The sequence below is a fragment of the Molothrus ater genome, chromosome 1 (genome assembly GCF_012460135.2).
Source record: "Molothrus ater isolate BHLD 08-10-18 breed brown headed cowbird chromosome 1, BPBGC_Mater_1.1, whole genome shotgun sequence".
Lineage (NCBI taxonomy): Eukaryota > Metazoa > Chordata > Aves > Passeriformes > Icteridae > Molothrus > Molothrus ater.
In genome coordinates, this window is record NC_050478.2 from 60,745,436 (window position 1) to 60,759,082 (window position 13,647).

General features: G+C 39.7%; 1 long non-coding RNA gene across 1 annotated transcript in view; it reads left to right on the forward strand.

The window, feature by feature from the left end:
* The window catches only part of LOC118698780 (uncharacterized), a 119,235-nt gene that overhangs the window by 73,764 nt on the left and 31,824 nt on the right, over positions 1-13,647 (forward strand). The window contains exons 6-7 of the long non-coding RNA XR_004981946.2: positions 4,587-4,650; positions 5,795-6,020. This is a non-coding gene — a long non-coding RNA (uncharacterized LOC118698780). The remainder of the gene's footprint in view (positions 1-4,586; positions 4,651-5,794; positions 6,021-13,647) is intronic.

The following is a 13,647-nucleotide window of genomic DNA, read 5'->3' on the forward strand; positions in this document are numbered from 1 at the left end:
AATCTATTTCACACTTTAGTGGATTCTAGTCTCTCTTGAAGTCTAGGAAACTTTCTCCTTGGGTCAGGGCACCCCAGAGCAGACAAAGAAATATTCCCAGTGCTCTGGGTTTCCACAACCTGGGACTGTGCTAGTTATAGGCAAGGATGTTACAGCCCTTGATCTTATTAGTGTGTGTGTGTACGGGTTTAGGAATGGTGCTTCTAGATTTAGTATTTTCACAAAAAAAAACCCCTGCCTCTCTGCTACAGGATTTTCTTTGAAGCTTGGCTTTGGCAAGTGCTATTACCTGTCCCAGGAAAGAAGGAATAAAGGCAGACTTCTTTCCACAGGCAATTCCAACACTCTTATTTATAAATGATCCCATTATTTATTCCTGCTGTTTTTATTGCTGCAGTTCCTAGAAGCTTGTGTCATTCAAAATAAATTTAAATTTAAAGAGAAGTTTTTTAACATCTAGTTCCAAACCCACTGAAATCTGTGTAAAAACTGTTTGTGATTTGGATGGGACTTTTGTATCTTAAATCCAGACCTAGCTGATAATGTACATGATTTATGTACCCAGGCTGTGACTTTATCAGCTATCTAAAGTTATGGAGAGGTGGAACATTTTCAGTTTGGGGCTTTAGGAGAGAATGGAGTTACATTGTAAATAGCAGGATATTATTACTGACTCAACAATGCCCTGACAATGTTTCATAAAAAATTTTCATGGCCAACACAAAATTTAATTTTTCCTCCTGTTTTGTGGTGGTGCAATATTATGTCTCTGAATGCATTGTGCTCTTTTGTTTGGCTGAGTACTTGTGTTTAAACCAATACACAGGCTCAGTCTGTTTTACATGGACAATGTGTTGAGCAATTAATGTCAGCATTAGGATAAGCTATTTACAATATATCTGCATGGATTTTAACACTATTTAATTAGGGGAGATTTTTTTTATCTAAGATACAGGGTGTGTGTATTGCATTGTTAAGGAGTGGATTGAAAGTTTTTCTACGATCTCTCAGATAGTTTTTTTGGCTTTCTCTGGAAAGTGGCCTTTCCTCCACAGAGAGCATAATGACAAAAATATATCCCTTAAGATTTAACCTGAGGAGAGAGAAAGAGAAACAAAAGTCATTGGTCTTTGAAGACAGGTGGAATATAAAAGACATGTCTCCTGTGCTGCTGTACAGACAATTTAATCGTGTGGATTTTTCAGTGTTAAATAATGGATGCTACTATCTGTCATGTGGCAGTTTTCTTAAGGTTTGTGTGTTACTCAGTGGATTGACTTACACTATTTTTTAGATAATAAGTGGACATGAACTACCGAGAGGACTCAAATATATCGCAACAACCACAAAATTGAGAAAACACATTGTGGACTTTGCTTTTTCTCTGTGTTCCCTCTGACTAGGCTCAAAGTCTTCAGCTTTCAAGGCCATGAACAGGAATGTTACAGAAACACTAGACTAATTTAAAATTCAATAATATTTCAAAAGATGAATAAACATATTTGATCAGATCATCCTGTGCTCCTGAAGGTTCTCTTTTCCTCCCTCAGAACTCTGTAGTCATCCAGTCAGAGGTACAGCCTGCATAAACGATTTGAGTGCCCACTGTAGATGCAGGGAGCTGGGTGGGCTCTGGAGTGTTTATCAGCCTTGCCCATGCCTCAGTGTGATGGATCTCTTGGGGCACTGACTGCAGGCAGTGGTCTGCAGTGCTCTAGCACTGGGCTTTGAGAGTCTGCTGCTGTATTGTTTGTAAATGAAGCCTTTTGTTCGATGAGATTTACAGACATGTTTGGGCAAATAAAACATCTAATTTGAGTGATCTAATTGCTGACTCTAAAATGCTGTTTGCACATTACACTGTTTAATTACTTCAGTCTAGTAGTTGTCTAGCAGTGTCTCAATCTGTTATATCTGCCAGAATTAAAGGAGGGGGAAAGGAATTTATTTGGGTGTCATTCATTGTGCAACAATTGTACAAAACCTTAAATGGAGAAGCAATGTTTGTCCATTTTAATACTTTTTGTTACAGTGCCACAATAGCATTAAATAAGGAAAAAAAAATCTGTGCAGCTTCTCTCTAAGGTTTTGTGGTTCTTGACAGCAGTAAAATGTAGTCTGAGAATGCAGTTCATAAAATAAATGCCAAAAAAAATACAAACTAGCATAGTCTTTACATTTTTCCAACACAGCTCTTAAGATGAAATGAAATTATATGTGAGTATAATGGGAAGAATAAATGCAATTAGTCACATTGTGCACTCCACTCTACTTAATTCAAATTGTGAGAGCACAACTTGTATTAGCTTTATATATAGCTCCATTTAATTCACAGCTCTCAGCAATCCTACCACAGTTATGTACATTCTTTACAAGGGATGAAAAAGTAACAAAGCTGGCTATCTTTTCAGGACATCACATTGCCTTCTAAACATGTGCTTGCATATTTGTAATCTGTTGTCCTCTTGGTAAAGCTTGTCTAAGAAAAGTGCTGGAGTGGGAATGGAGTCTCTATATGCAGCTGCATATCACAGTATTTTTAAATCAAAGACTACCTCACCTTGTGGGAAAAATGCAGATCATTAGCAGTATTTTCCCTTTGCTATCCTCTTGGTTATGAGTATTGCATTCATTACTCTGATCATTTCTAATTGTTCACATTTGTGAGAACCTGTATCTTCTGCAAAGGTTTCATGAGGCATTGTACAGTGCCTCAAAGTTTACTGGGCTTGATTATGAGGGGAAGCACTGATTCTCCAAAGAATGCTTTCTTGGGGAGCAGTATCTCCCATAGGCCAAGAAGCTATGAAACAGGATTTGCCTGGAGTGCCCTTTTGCTGTCTTCTGCTATTTAATGTGATCATCATCCAGATAAGCACAAAGAGAGCCAAAGAGAAGTAGTTCTTTTTTAACACTGAGCTGGGCCTTGGTGTCACTCCCTTCTCCGTACACCTGACTTCTGTAACTCCTTAGGAACTTTGGATATGAGACTATAAATGCGGAGGGAAAGCTGTTATTTATATATTAAAGAGTGCCATGTGGCATTAGTTTGTTTTGAAAGAACTGCATGTGTAAGGTAAGCATCTGACTGACCTTTCTGTAATTTCTCAAACCTTTACTTTCTTCCCCTCCTTCCCAAACCCCATCATGTTCACAGCTGCAATCCTACTCTTTGCTACAAGTCACAGTCTGTGTTTGTTTCTGAGGGATCTTTCCTGTGTTGCAAGATGAGAACCAGCAGAGATGTAAGCACTGTAGTATATTCCCTGAAGCTTTTCTAAAATGTTTATGCCAGTGGCAAAGATCCTGTTTGACATTTCAGCACAATAGGGTTGAACACAAGAGCTTCAGGCGACTGCTGTGCACTCTGCTGACATTCACTTGCCTGCAGTGGTTAGAGGAAAAGTCCCATTGCACTTGGTTTCTGCTCCTAACTTATCTGTCTCTTGTCTTTGTTAGGCTCTGCTCTTGAACTGAAACTACTTCTTCCGATCACTTAGGCTGCACCTCAGGTAGCAAACATGTAGGCATGTCTGGGTCAATGACTTGACTCCAGCTGGCCCTTCCTGCATGTATCTAAATCCCTTCTAACTCTCCCCTGGATGAATCATCTCTTAACCTGTATTTGGGGGTTATTTTCAGTTTGAGTTGAGCTGCTCAGCCCATGGGAACAAACTAATGTTTGAGTTGGCACTGTTAGCACCTACTGGTGTGACCACTCCATTCCATATATTATCCATGTTCCTTCCTTCTAAGATGATTTTGAAAATTGTGGATGGCCTTGGAGCTACAAGTAAAATATATGCTGGTCATGCTGCCTCTTCATCTCACCTCTAAATAATTTTTGAAAGCTCTAGAAGTTTTTAATTGGCAGTGAAGCTGAACAAATTAAAATCCCAAATCAGACCATGACTTTTCAGACGTGGAAATACCAATGTCTTGGTTCTTATTCTATTAAAGACTTGGAGTCTCTTTGCAATAGTAATTCTGAAAAAGATGTAAATTCCAGTATTGATTTTGGACTTTATTATTTCTTGGAATTTATTATTAGTAAGAATCTGTTTTATAATCACACTCATAGACTCTTGGTGTAGCAGGGAAATATGGTCAACTATATTTATTTTTATTTCAGTATTAGGACTATTCTGTTTGGCTAAACATACTAACAAAAAAATCCACAATTGTATTTGAAATGAAAATGAGTTTTAAAATTTCCTGTTGTTTATGATATACTTTTGCTTTTCTATTGAGCACAATTTTAGTAAATCTCCTCTTTGTCATTTAAGATTTTAATAGTGAACTAAGATATTTTCCAGTCTGACTAGGTTAATGCTGAGGTCTCATATTTATTATTAGCAGTTCTCCTATAATTCTGGTGGTGTACAAAGAAAGGAGATATCAGAAACTTTTTATTTAAGTGTTTTTAAGGGGGTACCGGTAATGATGAGTAGAACAGTCTGGACAAACTATAAACTGCTTTGTCTTTATGTCTTACTGCCTTTTACCTTCTTCCCAGCTATTTTAGAAACTTTAACATTTGTTAGTCTTTTGCTTTATTTAATTCTGTGCTCCTTCTATTCTTTTAGGATTCAAAGAATCCAAGTTCTCCACAGCAGCTGCTTTCACAAACTCAAGATTTGGAGATTTAAGGTAGGTTCTGAAATTGATTTGATGTTCAGTCATATCCATCAAGACAATGAAAGTAACACTAGTAGTGGTGATAGTATTAATGATTTGTCATTCCATGTCTCAGATGAATTAAATGTGAGAAAAGAAATATCTGCAACAGATTTATGAAAAAGAAATGTTGAGCAAAAGAACACATTTCATTGCAAATGTTGCAGAAAATTTCAAAAAAATTGAGTGTTTAGTTTTATTTAATTAGACACTGTGGAAATACATATCTCTTCCATTTCCTATAAATAGGTTGTCTTCCTGATTAAATTATTAGTATTGAACAAACATAGGAGAGAAAGGGGAATAAGCAGTGACTGATAAAGGACAATTCACAGATGTTTATTTAGCTAATTCATGAAGCAGTTTTAATCTGCTGATAGATTCTTTGAAACTTTGATCAGTTTAGTGGGATTATGTGATAAAACAGACAAAATTCAATAAACACATTAAAAATAGAGAAGGTTTGATTGGATTTCCTTATTAGCTGTTTTGGTTGTGGGGTTTTTGGTTTTTTTTGTTCTTTTTTTTAGGAAAAGTAGGTGTATGACACATGGAAAGATGGTGGCTTAGGAATGTTAGGTCATAAATTTTTCAGTTTGATAGAATTTTCTATTAATTTAATTTAACTACCATTACCTGCTGCTAAGTCTTCCTTTCAGCTAATAAATTAAAAATACAGCCATTTTCAAGGTTTTTTTTTTTTTTTTGCTTATTTTAGAGATATATCTAAAGGAAAACCCCATAGTTAGGCCTTTCCTGTACAGCATACAACATTGCAATTTCTTTCATATTTCCCAGAGTTAAAAAACAAGATGAACATTGTAAAGTTACCTACAGTGTACACTGCATGCTAAAGAAGCTGTGTGCTTTTTTTTTGTCATGGACTCATTTTATTAAATGACTATTACTACCTGCTTTTTATACAGATTTTCCTCTGTTTTGGGAGGAAAAATTCAACAGCATTTTTTTTTATTACTTCTGTCACTTGGAGTGTTTATTCCTTAAGAGTGTGAGGCAATAATTTTAGAGATTGAAGAATTTTCAAGAAAATTTTGCCAAGTAGGGTCTGATATCTTGCAACATGACCTAGTTCTAATTAATTTTCTGCATTTGCAAGGGACACAGCCTTGGAGGGTGGAGTTGAATCCTGCTGCCATGGGTGGTAGGCATCCATCATCCCTGCAACACACAGGTGCAGGAGAGAGGAGTGTTTGCCATGCAGGTTGCTCTGGTGGTGGTGTGCTGCCCATGCAGCTTCCAAAGGTCCTGCTGTCCCCAAGCTCTCTGGGTGCTTCCTCTTGGAGTTGCTCATGTTTTGGCTGCTGTGCTCATTCTCCTGCCTGGTACTGATGCTCCTTTAATTGTCCTTCTTTCTTTCACTTAGTAAAGTGGGTGAGCAAAATGGGTCTGGCTGTGAGAGCCAAGGTCTCACCAATTTCTTGGAGAGCAGCACTGTTTTTTTACACAGCTGGTTTGTATCCCTGGCTGTTCTAAAACACAGAGCTGAGGGAGGGGTTCAGCTTTGCTATCTTTAACCATTCACAAGTTTGCTGATCCAGGTGCTTCTATATTAAGCATGGAAAGAGACAGGCACTTCTAGTGCCATGCTAAAAGGAATGAATCAGCTTTCAACATGCCAGCCTGGTGCCTGATGTACAATCAGCACTGATGTTTAGCTGCTGAATGAATGAGGTTTTGTAGGAGGACTCTTGTAAAGAAGACTGTGTCTGCAGAAGTGCACAGCAAAGTCAGCATGCAAGTGAGCTCTGGTTTTCTTTTATTCTCCATGTAACTGTTTGTGTTCAAGTGGAATGACAACAACATCAAGAAGTGCAAGTAAAACTTGGCATATGTCTGCCATCAGGTGATTTCAATGTGCCCCCCTCATCTTTCATACTTTGGCACATAAACAGAGTAATAGAAAAGTTACCTATTAGCCAAGTTTCAAATCTTGCTGATGAGTGATGGTTGGTGTTCCACTGGCCTGGCAGCTCTCTTGTGATGCTGGTGAGGCAGGTGTTTTAAGCCAGTCATCAGTATCAGATACAGCTTTTAAATAAACTCATCTATCATGAGTATTCATGTTTGGGCAGCAGTTGCCCAGCTGTGCTTAGACTGTGGCACTGAGGCATGTCAAGTGTCACCTTGCACAGACAAGCTCAGGAAAAAAGTTTCCCCAGGGCTGTTAATATCCTTGTCAATGAAAGCCAACAGACATCTTCTGAAAAAGCGTGGGCAGAGAGTGGGGGGAGGAAATGCACTGTGTGGACTAATATAAATTCAGGCTGTGCAAAATCCTTATGGATTCTGAGGCAGAGCCAGTGATTGAGGAGGATTGCAGGCAGTCCTGTGGTGATGGAGGATGAGAAGGTTTCATATCTGACCAGGTATAAAGGGCGTAGCAGATCAAATGCTTTGTTTCTGTCAAACAAAAACAAAACAAAAAGGGCTTTGAATTAAGAAAATACTTAATGAAGAAGGAAAGAGAACAGAAACATTAGCATTGAATCTCTGCCCCCTTACGAGGGGTTTGGAGACTGTCTGTTCTTGCTTTATCTCTTCAGAGCAGACACAGTTTTTTTTTAATAGAAAAACTCTGGAGATGAGCACTGACTGCATTAAAATGTCATCTCACAAAGCAGGGGCTTTAAAACAGGATTTTAACAGAGTATTGCCCAAGCAGGCCATGAATAGTAAGCAGAGATATAATGCAAAAGGAGACCATCTTACTTAAATGGGTTTTATTAGCCAACCTCTAAACACACTAGATATGGGTAGACTGAAGTTATATGTGGTATTCACAAGCTTGGTTCTCCTAGTAGGTAATTTTGAGTTTTCTGCAACAGATTCACACTTAATGTGAAGTTTTCAGAATCACTGTAGCCTTAGAAGATGAAATATTCTTGAGGGGGAAATAGATAGTATTTTAATTTAAAGGGAAGTGTGTCTTATTGCTGTTAAAATATAAAAATCAAATTACTGTGCAGGGGATGAAAGTGGATCAAGGGAAATAAATGTGGATCTTCAGTCAAACTTTCATTTAAACCACCTGTATCTCAATGAATTTCATGCATGGTATTTCAGATCAGTTTTTGTGAGGTTGTTTTGGGTTTTTTTGCACATAAGCAGAAGTCTCTGCAGAAGCTGCAAAAGCAGATTTCACCTGTACTGCACTGGTTTCCAAACTGTTGCCTGTGGAGGGACTTGTTTCACTCCGTGCTCTTCCCCAGACTCTATGCCCTGGCTTTATTTGAAGCTTTTGTGCTCTAACATTTATTTTGCTAAGGATGTGGAAAATGTGAGGTTCAGAGGAAGGAAGAGAAGCATTGCACTACTTTACCAAGTATGCCATGCTGTACAGAGGTAAATGTGCTTAGCTATCATCAGAAAGAGATTCCTTGTGTAAAATTTTTCAAGTGAAAATCTGAAACTGTGCTTTGAACTTGTCTGTCAGTAGCCCTCTTCTATAGCTATTTGTCTGCTTCTCCTCTAGGGGAGTTTTTCTTTAGGATTTGGGGATTTTTTTAATGCTGGAATATTTGATCTATTATCTCCTTTTCACATAAGTATTTGCATGGAATATGTAGGCCTGTATCTCTAAAATACACCCAATCTGGGACCATCTAGGTTAGATCACAAGCAGTAATGTTGTCCCCAGAATTTAAATCCAAATTTGGCATCAGATTGTAGCACATTCCCAGAATAACACTCCCTAGAGTTTAAAAAAACAAGCTAACACATTCATAGTAATTTGAATTGCAAGCCCTGTTTCTGTCCTTAAACTAATATTGTGGCTAGGGGATTATTGTTAGTTGAAGGACAAGTATTAGCTCCAGTTACACAGAAGACTGAGAACTGTGAAATCTAGAGGAAAAACTCAGTAGAAGTATCATTTTGGAACAAAAGGGGAACAGGAAGAAAAAAAGCCATCAGCAATATTCATGTGTTCAGTGCTTAATGCCACATATTCTGTTGGCTTCCAAAGGCTTTCTCAGATTCCTGCTGTTCCATGTCTTTCTCTTACCCATATGGGTGAGATCCTCTGATGTTGCCTAACTTCAGTGATCAGTTTTGATTTCACCAGATGTCAGACAGCTGAGAAGCTGGCTCACATTACCTGTCTGAAGGTCTCTGTGGGTGACTGACTTCCATGGACTTTAGAGAAGATCAGACCTGTCTGCACCTGCTGGAGAGGCTGGAAAACAGAAGTCCTAGTTCTTTTCTGCTGGTGCAAGCAAGACCTAGCTCCATTGAATTAGATGAATTAGCTGTCCTCTGAAGCTGCAGATGAAATGAGACTCAAAAGGAGCTACTTAGTAACAACATAGATAATGGCTAATTCAAAGTATGACAGAGGTCAATAAAGGGTGAAGTCTAATTGCACAGTCCCATGGAAATAATAACCTTTTGTGATAAATGCTCAAAGAAAGCACAGGGAGATAAGTTGCTTGCATATCTGCTTAGATATTAAGATCTTTTATTGAAAGTGTAAAGACTGTAGATACAGTGCAGTTTGCATAATTGAAACAGCAGAGAGGACAAATTTTGTTTTGAGGAATTGGCAGTGATACAAATTGTTCAACCCTCAATGTTTAGAAGATCCTGAAATAGGCTTAAAAATGAGACTCAACAAGTAATCACTGTTTTCTTACATTTACTTTCTGAGCCATTAGATGCGGGTCACATTTTGTTTTCCCAGTTATATAATCCCTGGACTCTAGTCTTTGCAGCTTGAAAAATACCTGTTATTGTCTGCCTGGCAATGAAACTCTGAGAGCTAACAATAGCCTAAAAGTGACACCGAGTCTTTAAAAGATCAAATCAAATTTTTTAGTTTGTCAAACAAAACTGTTGCTCAAGTTAATGGGTCTGCAACAGAGCTGATGGTTAAAAAGGGGAAAATTGTTTGATAGATGGAGACTGAATCTGATGCTTAGAAACAGACGTATAAGGAGAAATTTCAGTCAGCTTTCAGCTGCAGCCTGCTTGCAGCCCATCTAATCCAGAAGCTGCCAATTCATTAGGATAACCTCTGAGAGGATTAGTCTGTGTGAGGCTGTACAATGGCCAGGAGTGGCACTTGGTGCCTGCCAATGAAGGCAGAGTGGCTGCAGCTGAGGCGGGTTTCCAGGGCACCCCGAGTGCAGGGCTGCCTCCTGGGCACCTAGCAGATCAGGCTTCCCTTTGTCTCCACCAGGGCTGCACGCTGCCAGCATCACTCCAGGATGAAAAGCCTGGTACTGGGCCCTCCACAGAATGTGGTAACAGAGTAAATGGTTGGGAGGCACCTGCTCACTCCTTTTGCATCCCAGCTCCACTGAGGACGGGTATCTCTGTTGCCACATTTCTCTTCACAGAGAAAAACAAGGCACAATTCTTCCCAAGGATTTCTGAGATTCACATTCTCTGAACCTCAGAGAAAAGGAAAACACAATTCTTATCTCGTTTGCTGTGCCTGTGTTGTGCTAAAGTAGAATGCAATATGGAGATTGTTTACCCAAAGTGAGGATGTTTTGTTCCCTTGGCCTGTCAGGGCCAAGTGTGTGTGTGTCGGACTGTCACGGGACAGTCACAGGAGAATCAGAGATGAGTGCAGTTCTGTGCAGTTGTGAGCAACAGTGAGTGCATGGCAGATTCAGTTTAGATACAATGTACATAGTATAGTATAATAAAGTAATTCATTAGCCTTCTAATATCAATGGAGTCAGATGCATTATTCTCTCACCAACCCAGAGTCGCCTTTGATTTACAATATATCTTCTCTGGTCCCTCTGCTCCCTCCCACATCTTCCCCCCCTTTTTTTATTTATTTGTTAAATCTGATTTAATCCTTCCAACATTTGTCCTAGCTTTTGGGGACTTGTGATAGATGGGAATGAAAAGACAGCTTTCCAACTGCAGCTAACCCAGGTGGAGAGCAGGGAATGGGTAATTAACTGGGAGCCACTGCATGAGTGCTGGGCAGGCAGCTGCAAAGCCTCGGTGCATGCACTGACCAAATCCTGCCTGAACTGTGTGGAAAAGGCAAGGATGTGCATTTGCAATGACAATCTCTTTGCAAGTCCTGGGAGAGATATTTTGCTCTCTGGACATGTAGGTGGATTTCTCCTGACATGATTAAAATTTGATCCAACATCTTCAAGCATAATCCCTTTAACTGTTTAAAGCCACTGCATTTTGTTCTCCCTGAGTCTATACTCCACTCTTTTGGGTAGATGTAAGCACGCTGCATTTCTGAAACATATTTCTGCTGCTTTGATGTCTCAGAAAGCAGCTGTTAACGTTGGTGAAGTGACCCAAAGTCACAGGGAGCTGGTTTTTCTCCAGCTGTTTTGCCCTTCTCTGTTCCCCTTGTACAGGATAGCAGAGGGCCCTGCAAACACGAGGCTCGTTGTGTAGCTCCTGTACCAGCAGCACTGCATCCTTGTCTTCAGTCCAGCCAAGTCACTGAGCCAGCCATTGCTCCATCTCCTCCAGGCTGTTGTTGGTTATTTAGTGCCTCACCAAGGGTACAGAGAGAGCAGCTGGCCACTGATGTAGATGGGAGTAAATTATCAAAACAGAGATGGAGGGAAATAAAAGACTTAGTGGTGTTTCTTTGTCAGTGGTGGCTGACAAACTGTAAGGAGAAATGAGGTTTTGAAGAGCACTCAAATCATTGGATTGTGGTTTTTCTTTGGGACATGGTGATAAAATGGGGAGCAAGGGAGCTCTGATTTAATGGCTTGCATGGGCATAATGGCAGGTCAGCTGTGGGGAGAAGAGAAGCAAATATGTGCTGTGGGGGAAAAATGGGCAAGGAGACACTCATGAACTCTGAGAACAAAGTGAGAAAGGTAGGCTTTGAAGAACAAATATACTGATGGTTTAAATCTGTTCAAGCTGAGTGGTAAAGCCCTTTCACAGATGTTAGCAGCTCTTCCAAAATTCACTCTACTAGGACAGAAGGGACTTTCATTTTCATGTGAAATCATTAAGTAGCTGAGTAATCCTCTGTTTTCTCTATTTTAAGGCTAACAGTGGTAAAGGTCAAGAGGGAAAGTTTTCAATGAAGTAATTGTTCTATTAATTGCAATGCACATTTAAGTGCCAGGGGCTGGTGATGACTGCATAGAGTTGCAAAAATTCAGTGGCTGAGAGGAACTGTACAGTGAGAGGTAGACGCCTGATGGAAATGTAGCTTTTTGTGTATTCTGCAGCACTGTGTAAATTAGGTATAGTAGAACAACATTATTTCTCAGAAAATATTCCTGTCAAGATATTGCTCCTTGTAAATCATCAGACAAGGTGACAAATGGCTGCTTGTGTTGCTAAGACAGGCTGCACAGGTCCTGCTTAAGGAAAAATTACTCTGAAACATCTTGACACGTTTGGGGTTTCAGGTTTTTGCATCTTGTGTAGTAAAGGCATAGAGTTTTGGGTGTGGTGCACTCTTGTACAAAATCATCGCCCTTCTCACCCTGATGGGGATCTGGTGTCAGCATCTGTATGCTACCGCTGTGCCTTCAGCATGGCTCTGGCAGGAGTCCCTGGCTCTGCTCAGATTCTTTCCATTCACTGATGCCCTTTCCTGCTCTGGAAGAGGAGGTATTTCCAGAAAGAAGCTCTCTTTCCTCCAGTTCAGCCTTTCCTTAGTTGTCAGCTCTGTGCAATCCATAAACAAAACACAGCCTGCTGATTTCAAACCTGCTTTATGCAGCACAGCAGCAGACACCCTTGGTGCAAGATGTTTTAGCTCCAGCTGATAATTCTGCTCCATTGAATTTTACATTTGATTTGGGGAGAAGTACTGGCTGCACTACATGTATTATCTAGTTCCCATCAAGAGCAGTGAGAATGCTGGTGCACAGCAGTGGTGGTTGTTGTGCCTTGTGCTTTTATACCTTTCCTTAATAATAATAATAAAAAATTCATTTTCAGTAAAGAAAATAAATCTGTTAGGACCCTGTTAATGGGTTTCCAATGGCCTTATAAAACAGGGCATATGTTTCTTGAGTTCTTTTCACTCCTGTCCTCTCCAGTTCTTTCCCTAAGCTGTGGTAGTAATTTTCTGTTTGGGGTGCCTGTGGTATTCATAGCATGAATATTCTTTCAATACAGGAGTGCTCCCTCCCCTCTTGGCAGGATAAACCCTGAAGTGCCTTGACCACTGTCACAAGGTTGACCATCCAAGAACAATCGATTTCTAAATGTGCTTGAACCTTGGGTGACCTGAATTATAGCAGCAAGTATTACAAGCTGGGACATCTGGTGGACAATAAAATTTTTTTTATTTGTTTTTACATCAAGCAGCTGTACTTGAGCAGATGACCAGGGGCTGTGCAATCAAAGTGTGAATAGCTGAATTAGCAAATTATATTGGGCTTCTTAAGCACTTATTTGAATGCTGCATGCTCTTTTTTTAATTTTGCTTTATTAACATCTACCAAAAATGCAGCAGTGTTGGCATTATTGTTATTAGTGACTTATTTGCTTCATTAAAATTTACAGCACGTTTTACATTCACCATCTGGGACAGCTTCTCCCATGTTTATGGTTAGAATGCAACTTAAACCCAGGCCTAATAGTCTAGAATAAAAGATTTTATAGATAAAACTCTTTATTTGGATGCCAGTGTTACCTCTTTTTGCTAGTGTGCAAACAGAATTCTATTTTGCTCAGTTACTGTGGTACAACTTAGTGCTAGGATACAGAAAAATATTTTTGCTTTCATTAAAAGATGTTGTACATAAGGCAAAGGTCAATCACGCTATTACTTGGAAGGCTGCAGCTTTTGGGGGATGGCTGGGGTGGGAATTGGACAACTCAGAGAGACTTCAGACTAGAGGACGTTCTGGGTCACTGAGTTTAAACCCCTGCTATTGCAAGTAACTACCTTGGATAATCCCTTTCCAAAGAACTGGAGCAAGAATAAGCAGTGCAAGACAAACGTGAATGTGGTGAGAGGCAGCACACAGGAGCATGCCTCTG